General features: G+C 36.2%; 1 long non-coding RNA gene across 1 annotated transcript in view; it reads left to right on the top strand.

Moving 5' to 3' along the window:
- Positions 1 to 7,403, top strand: part of LOC145662085 (uncharacterized) — a 33,474-nt gene extending 26,071 nt beyond the window's left edge. The window contains exon 3 of the long non-coding RNA XR_014126975.1: positions 6,518 to 7,403. This is a non-coding gene — a long non-coding RNA (uncharacterized LOC145662085). The remainder of the gene's footprint in view (positions 1 to 6,517) is intronic.
- The last annotated feature ends 1,171 nt before the right edge of the window (positions 7,404 to 8,574 follow it).

Here is an 8,574-nt window from a genome sequence, read left to right as displayed (position 1 = left end):
CACAGACAAAATTTTTTATAGTTTGTAAACAATTCAACACCAGTTTCATATTTCTATCTTATTTCTAGCCTGAGTTATCAATTTCTTTAATCAGGGAAGGACTTCTCGGACACCCTGTAGATTTGAAGCATCAGCGCACTGTTACCTCAGAAAAGATTCGTACTCTCAGTTTTTTTAATTTATTGTCTTATATGTTAATAACTGCTAGCAACTGCTACTAACGTTTTTCGCTCTTCAGGGATTTACTACGTCATGTTCGAAGGACCCTTTTCTAAGTCCTAAATATGTGCGTGAATTATTTCATTGGCCTCACTGTAATTATTTGAGAATGGAAACTGATTACGCTGACATGAATGTGCTTCGTTCTCGTACAGCGAGGACCGTAATAAATGTAGATAAGGTTCTTATTATTATATAAAACACAGAATTATTTATTCTCTGTATAGAAAAATAACACCCGCAGGATTTTTCACAACGGAAGGGGGGGGGGGACAAAAGACCGGTATGAAGTGTTTCGTTTTATTTCCTATATATGTTAAGTTAAATGTCATAACATTTATCATTGATAGCGTATATCGTCTTTCGCCGCTGTAGTCGATAGTCGTAACTCTATAAACATTTCCAGTAATAATTTGTTTCCATTTATTTGATAACTATAAACACAATACAGTGAAAGCTCTTTATTCGCGGGGTATATGTTCCATAAATATGCCGCAAATACAGAAACACTGAATACAGAATGGTAATTTATATGGGATTATAGGTTATACGTTCCAAGGTGACAAAATAAAAAAAAACAAATACATATATTAAAAAATCAATTTACTGTAATTGAAGTTTTTGACCATATTGATTAATTACTATCTTCAGGCTTAGACAATCGTTTGAAGAATTTTGTAATTCTTTCTTGCTTGGCAGCTTTTAAAAGCTCCTTCAATTCAGACTGATATTCAGCAGTGGCATTAGCAATTTTCCTCTTAAAAATAAGACTTCGAACCATAGACGGATCAATTTTCATAAAGAAATCATAAAGCTCGTTTGCCATTCTTAAACCTTCACTTAGATTTTTCAAATTAAATGTCACGCTTCCAGTGTTTGTTGAAGCCTCTTCTTCAATACTTGCTCGGGTTTGTATCCTCTATCAGCTACTAAGTTTGCAAATTCTTCTGGATATCGTTCTGCTGCAGCAGTGTCTGCAGATGCAGCTTCTCCAACGATTTTAATGTTATGCAATGATTGTCTCACTTTAAATTTATTGAACCAACCTTCCGATGCTTGAAATCCCCCATCTGTACATTCACAACTACAACTACCATCTGGTTCTTTAAAATGAGCGTAAAGACGCTTTGCCTTCCCCCGGACCATTGGACCACTCAGGGGCACTTTTTTTTTTGGTTGGGGTCTTCGATCCATGATGACAACGCCACTTCCATTTTCTGTATTGCTGGATCCCGAACAATTTTCGCTGACAGTGAAGTTGAAGCTACAGACGACCTTATTTTATCTTTATATATATATATATATATATATATATCGATCGTACAGTTGATTCGTTGACATTGAATGAGCATGATATGGATGCAAACGACTCTCCAAGGCGTAAACGATCAAGCATTTATATTTTCACTTTAAGCGGTAACACAGATTTATTTCGCGTCGAAACTCGTTTCTCATTTTTTTTAGTTGACATTACTGTATAAATTAGGAAGACAGCAGTAGAGACGTGTTACTAGATCACAATTTTTGTAACGAATAGAAAGACGAAACAACAAAACACCCAAAGCGGCTCTTACCAAAGGACGGAACGTCTAATGATGTGGCGGCATTTAATAATATACTTTATTCATTGACTAATAAGGTTGCTTTCATTCTGTTTGTTTACATTCTCAAAAACACCGATTGCGGCGAATGCGGCTTATGTCAAAGTCCGAACCAATACAGCGGCGATATCATTTAACAACATACTTTAGGCAAAGTTGTAATAAGGTCTATTTTACATTTTATTAGCCCATTTGAGGACATTTACAAAGGATATTGGGTTGGATACCTACTGCAATCCTTTTTATTATTATGTATGTACGTACTGATTAGATCCGCGAATAAAGAAATCTTTAGCAGCGAATATAGGAATTGGGTTGCATTTTTTTAATCCGCGAATAGTGAAAACGCGAATGAAGGAAGCACGAATAAGGAGCTTTTACTGTACTATTTAAATATTTAGGTAGTGCACTCGTGATTTCCGTAATGCATGTTGATACAAACTAGTTTTTATTTACTAACATTATAATATACATAAGAGAAAAACTGTATGATTGAACATATAAATAATGGAACCGATTAATTTGATTTTACTACTGCCTTGAATAATAATAATTACTTTTTAAATTTACATTTACAGATATAATTATTATCTCTGTAATTAATGTGTTCATTAAGCCGTTGACTAGCTCTGAGGGTTTTACGGTGTGGAGCAATAGATAAACTTGTGATAGTGAAAGATATCTGTGTGCAATGTGAACGCGAAGCTTGGGAGAAGAAAGCGGTGAAATCCGTTTTCAAATCGATTCGGAAATAGTGATAAAATTACCAAAAACTGATTTGGTTTTAAGAACAGAAGCAAACATATGCATCGTTCAACAATGAATACTAAATTAACGGTTGATTTTCTGAAACATTGCCATCGTAAGTTAATTAAAACGTATATAATTGAAACAAAATTATGTAATAAACTAAATTAATGGAATCATCAAGTGACGGATGTGCTTCGCAAGCTGGAAAGACGCCAGCTTTTACAAGCAGTGATTCAGTGTCAAGTGCTAGCAATGGTAGCTGTTTGTTTGATGCCTCTAAAAGTGCTAATGTATTGCCTTGTCCTCATTGTGGAAAGCATTATGTGAGTGCCAGAGGTTTAGCTATACATATTGGTAAGAAACATCAGGTTGCGTGTGATGATGATGTTTGCTCTGATGTCATCTTTAATGCCTGCCTTCAGAGTAAAACTGCAAATGCTACCGACACTAACAGCAGTAACAACACGAAAGATTTGACGATTTCTAACCTGGGCAAGATATTACTGTCACTAAGGTGCTCGACACATATATTAAGACGTGTTCCAAGAGGTGCTCGTTCAACGGTGGCTGACGCACTCGCAGAGGTGTTAAACCATATAACAATTTCAAATGATACAAAAGACTGGATCAAACTTTGCCTATTTCCATTTGTTGCTTTAAGTGCTCCCAAACAATCAGATAAAGTTAATAATCTAACTACTTGGGTGAAGCAGCGAGTTCGCCTCTAGTGTAATATTGGCCATGACGCCTTAACCTGGCCTTCAACTAAGATGAACAAATCTCGATTAAACCACAAATTTTCTAATTTGAAGGTTGTAGAGAATAAACTTGCCGATGGTGACATCCGTGGAGCAGCACGTCTTTTAATTTCTGATGATACGGTTGCTGCTCCGGATACCTCTGTATTGGAGACCCTGTTGGAAAAACGTCCTGCCCACCCTGGCAATTTCATTGCGCCGGATCTTTCTGATGGTCAACACACTTTTCAAGAAGTTTCGACTATGGAGGTTCAAAAAGCAATTAACTTGTTTCTGTCAGGCAGCGCGGGAGGTCTAGATGGGCTTTGTCCTTCAATTCTTAAAGGCCTTCTTTCTTGTCAAATACTGGGATCGAAGGAAAAACTCCTAAAATCCTTATGTGATTTATTTACTTTAATAATTTCTGGAAAAGTACCAACGGAAGTTTGCCCACTGTTCTTTGGTGCCAAACTTACAGCGCTAAGAAAAAAGGATGGTGGTATTCGGCCCATAGCGGTTGGGAATGTTTGGCGCAGAATATCGTCAAAAATTGTATGCTTTAGAATACGTGAGCCTGTTAAGAACTTTTTATCCCCCCATCAGCTTGGTATTTGTGTTCCTAATGGTGCCGAGGCAGCTGTTCACGCAGCCCGAGTTTATTTCTCTTCTACTCACAGTGCTACTAAGGCGATTGTAAAATTGGATACATTTAATGAGCTTCGCCGGGATACTATGCTTGCCGCAGTGATGAATAATTTTCCTTCAATTTATCCATATGTTTATCAATGTTATGCTCAACCAAGTGATCTGTTTTTCAACGGAAACACTATTTCTTCTCAGAGAGGTGTACAACAAGGTGATCCCCTGGGCCCAGCACTTTTCGCTATAACCATTCACCCTTTAGTTAAATCACTGGATACCGAATTAAACATTTGTTACTTAGACGATGGAACAATTGGTGGTGAACCCGAGATAGTTCTTTCATCTTTAATAGAAATAAATAAGAAGGCATCACTTCTTGGCTTCCGTCTCAACTTTTCTAAATGCGAGGTGGGTTGTCTTGGAACAGATGAAACCGCATTCGACGAAATCTTTAGAAGATTTAATGAAGCTGCACCAGGCATACGCCCTCTAACAATCCAGAATGCTTGTCTTCTAGGTTCTGCTCTCACGTCGGAAGCACTCACTAACGTGCTATTGAACAAAATATCTACTGTAGAATTGTTCTTGTCTCGACTTCCCTCAATTTCAGCCCATTCAGCATTTTTCCTTTTACGAGCATCTTTATCAGTCCCTCGCTTAACCTATTTTTTAAGATGCTTTCCATCTTGGCATGAGAGTTCTTTGCTGGAAAAATATGATACTGTCCTGAAAACTGGCCTTGAATCAATTCTGAACTGCTCCTTAAATGACAACTCTTGGACACAAGCATGTTTACCTGTTGGTTTGGGCGGTCTTGGTGTACGACGAACTGTGGATATGGCGATTCCTACATTCTTAGCGTCATACCACGGATATCTGCGTTTAATCGAAGCTCTCCTTCCACAGGGTTATTGTTTGGACCCAGATGGTTGAGTTCAAGAAGGCTCTAATAAGTGGGCAAACTTGGCAGACACAAGCCGTCCGGAGATTAACAAAAAGTGTTATCAGTCATCTTGGTATACACCAATTGCATGTCAATTACATAATCACTTGTTACAATCTGTTGTTGTTCCGGAAGATAAAGCCAGGCTTCTTGCTGCCTCGTCTCCCGAAGCGGGTGCATGGTTGATAGCGATACCTTCTCCGCCTTTAGGCCTTCATTTGTCAAATGAAAGCTTTCGAATTGCTGCAGCCTTACGTTTAGGCTTAGCAGTTTGTGAGCCTCATCGCTGTCCAGCTTGTGGGGATGAGGTTAACCAAGGTGGCCTGCATGTCCTTTCATGCATGAAGAGCGCTGGTAGATTCGCCCGACATTCCTCTGTAAATGATATAATACTACGAGCCCTCAACACAGCTGGATTTCCTTCAATACGGGAACCTTCTGGTTGCTGTCGTTCGGATGGAAAGCGACCGGATGGGATGACACTGGTTCCATGGATGAGAGGTAAATGTTTATTGTGGGACTTCACATGCGCTGATACATACGCTCATTCAAGTCTCCCTCTGTCAGTATTGAATGCTGGAGCTGTTGCTAATCGCAGAGAAGCTGAAAAGCAAAGAAAGTACAACAACCTTCTCGAAAAGTTTGTTTTCACTCCAATCGCTATTGAAATAAGTGGTGCTTGGGGTGCAAGAAGTCTTGAATTCATTAGGGAGGCAGGAAGACGCATTTCTTCTGTTTCCGGCGAAGTTCGCTCCACATCTTATTTAATACAGCGGATATCCGTTTCTATCCAACGTGGTAACGTCTCGTCGGTCCTGGGCACTTTACCACCTGGCAAGGAATTGGATGAAGTGTATATACTCTGAGGAACTATAGTTTTTCTTTTGACGTTATAATTACATAATTATTTCTGATTTAATATTTCTTGTTTCCGACCATGAATCGACAATACAATAATAATTATATTTATTCTTGATCACACAATAATTAGTTACGGACAATAATTAATATTCTGTTATTTTGATTTTGTCAGTAGATTTATATTTTAGAAACTTGAATTATTGAAAGATTATTGTGTCTTCTATACATTACTATCTAAAAATATAAACACATTTGTGAATTTCGTCGAGAGACATACTAAGTTGTTTATCTTTCTACTAAATAGTATACTTTGGGGACAAATTTTGTGTTTTAACAAAAGAAAATTAAACTATTGATCTATTATTTTGAGTTATTATATATAATACATATATAATATTCACAAGTATTTGGACGATTTCTGGTGTATTTGAAATTCAAAGCAACAATTGGGATTGTAAATTAGGTTGACAAGGCAATGCTTTTGCATGGATTACTAGTAAAGAGAGATTGGTAAGATTGGAAAGTTTTCTAATTTATTTCACTAATATCAATTTCATCACATCGTACATCATCTTCGCAAGCGATTTTGGTGAAACAATATTAGAGATATAAATCCAAATTTTAAGAAGTATTTACTTGAACTATGAGATCAACTTCAAAATGTTTTCTAATTAATAGTGAATATTTAAGTAATCTTACATGAAAAATACTCTTACAAGTTTCTTTATTTAAAAAAGCATATTTTCTTTTGTTCTTTTCCATAGTTCCTCGATGTCATGAGAAGGAATGTACCGGGAACTATAACTGTAGAAATGATTGCAACAACCTCTGTTGGTGTTATGGTGCAGGTGATATATTGAAATGCAGTGTTACTGACTGTGAGAAGAAACCGTTCCCATTCATTAATGATGACGAAAAGTAGTAGAATTCTGGAAACTCAAGCAAAATACATTTTATTGTAATTGTAAAGAAAAAAATATGCATATCGAATGTTAAATGAAGAATTTTAAAAATTGTAAGTCCACCATGTCAGTTTCTTCTAATGTATCCTTTTCATACACTAAATGAACCCACCCACCCACTAATTGAATTCTACCCACACTGATTGTAGCGAAACTATGTAGCACTCATGAAGGTAAGAGGTTCGATGGAAGTAATCGATTACGTAAATTAAAAATTAAGCAAAAGAAAAAGTGAAGATTTATGTCTAATATTCACAAGGAACGGACATGAACTGTCATCCGGACATATGAATTAAACCTAATCCATTCGATAAACAAAAATATGTTCATGCACAAAAAATTAGGTGCCATGGACAACGAAGTAAGTCCCCGGGGCCCATTAACTCTGTTACTATAAAGAAAATCGTTGACTCCCAGTGAAATAGCTATTACATCAACACTGTTCATTGGAAAGTCATGATTTATAGTTCATTCTCTTCAGCATGAAACAAGCCTTCCAGAAGTTCCATGTATTAGGGCTCATAACGTGCTTGACCGGAAAAAATTTGCAAGAATGTCGGGAAAATTCCATTCAGAAATTCTTCCCATCAACTTTGGACTCCTTTGGAGTGGTCCCGGGTAAAAGTACACAATCTAAATGTATCTCGAGAAATAGTATAGGGAATAAGAAATGTGTGTACCAAGTGTTGTGTTGATAGACGGAATAGATATGAAGGAGCTTGTTTACCGATACACGCTTTTCCCTCATGCCTATTCTGTTCCTTGTCAGTGCTCATTGACGGACACAGTAGATAACGTGATCTCAATGTATTTTTTCCTGTCCTTTCGCAGTAACCGCTGCTTAACTTCGAATAAAAATTATCTGCTACCTTTTGACTGACATAACATGATGCCATTTTGTTAGACTTTGTATTCTTATTTGCGTTCGCTTTTGTATATTAGTTGTTCATCCTAATTAAGAAGTTTTCGAAAATTTAATAAATCAGTTCTATCGAACATTTACGTTTACTTAATAAATTTAACTAAGGTGTTATGTACACGTTATGTTACAAATATGTTTAATTATTATGAATCTATTACTTATAAGAAAATGGTTAATTATATTGTGTTTTTACACAACAAAATATATTCTCGTTAATTTTAATTTTCTACTCTACTCGATAGTACAGTTCGCATTAAAAAAAAGCTACAGCAAACGACGTGCAGCTAGGTCACCAAACTTATACCTTCTTACCCATAATCGCGTCTGGTAAAGAGATCCTTTCTCTCTCTTCCCATATTAAAATGAGCAAACAACATGAACGTGATTCTAATTTCAAAATATAATCGATATTTGTATGGATAAAATGAAAGAACAAATGTAAAACGAAACAAGATTCATAAGTTGATAGAGGGGGAACTTAAACACATACAAAATGAAAAATTGAAAGTGATGGGTGCCTTGTAGACAGAGGTACAGAAGTTACACAAGAGATAAAACAGTAGGGAAGAAGAACGAGAAAATGGAAGAAAGTCACAGGTAAAACTATTAAATTTTTAAATGTACTAAGAAAAGAACCTAACATTATAAAGTTCCGTCCAGAAATCCAACAGCAATATAGAAATAACGTTTGGATTTTAAATTGTTCAGGACTGTTCCAATATATATAGGATACTCAAAACAATTCAGTAAACCATTTTCAAAATAAATGCCAAACTTGGTGGTCAAATTAAATACTCAATTTCCACTTCAACTGTAGAGTTTTGAGACATCTAGAATAATATCAATAATTTAGCACACATGCTTTCTTTGCTAGTTCTTCCATTCTAGACTACTGATGCAAATTGTACAAAAAAGAATGAATGAATGCTATTTTACT

The sequence above is a fragment of the Thermobia domestica genome, chromosome 10, assembly GCF_964235325.1.
Source record: "Thermobia domestica chromosome 10, izTheDome1.hap1.1, whole genome shotgun sequence".
Lineage (NCBI taxonomy): Eukaryota > Metazoa > Arthropoda > Insecta > Zygentoma > Lepismatidae > Thermobia > Thermobia domestica.
This window is presented reverse-complemented; position numbering and strand designations above follow the sequence as displayed.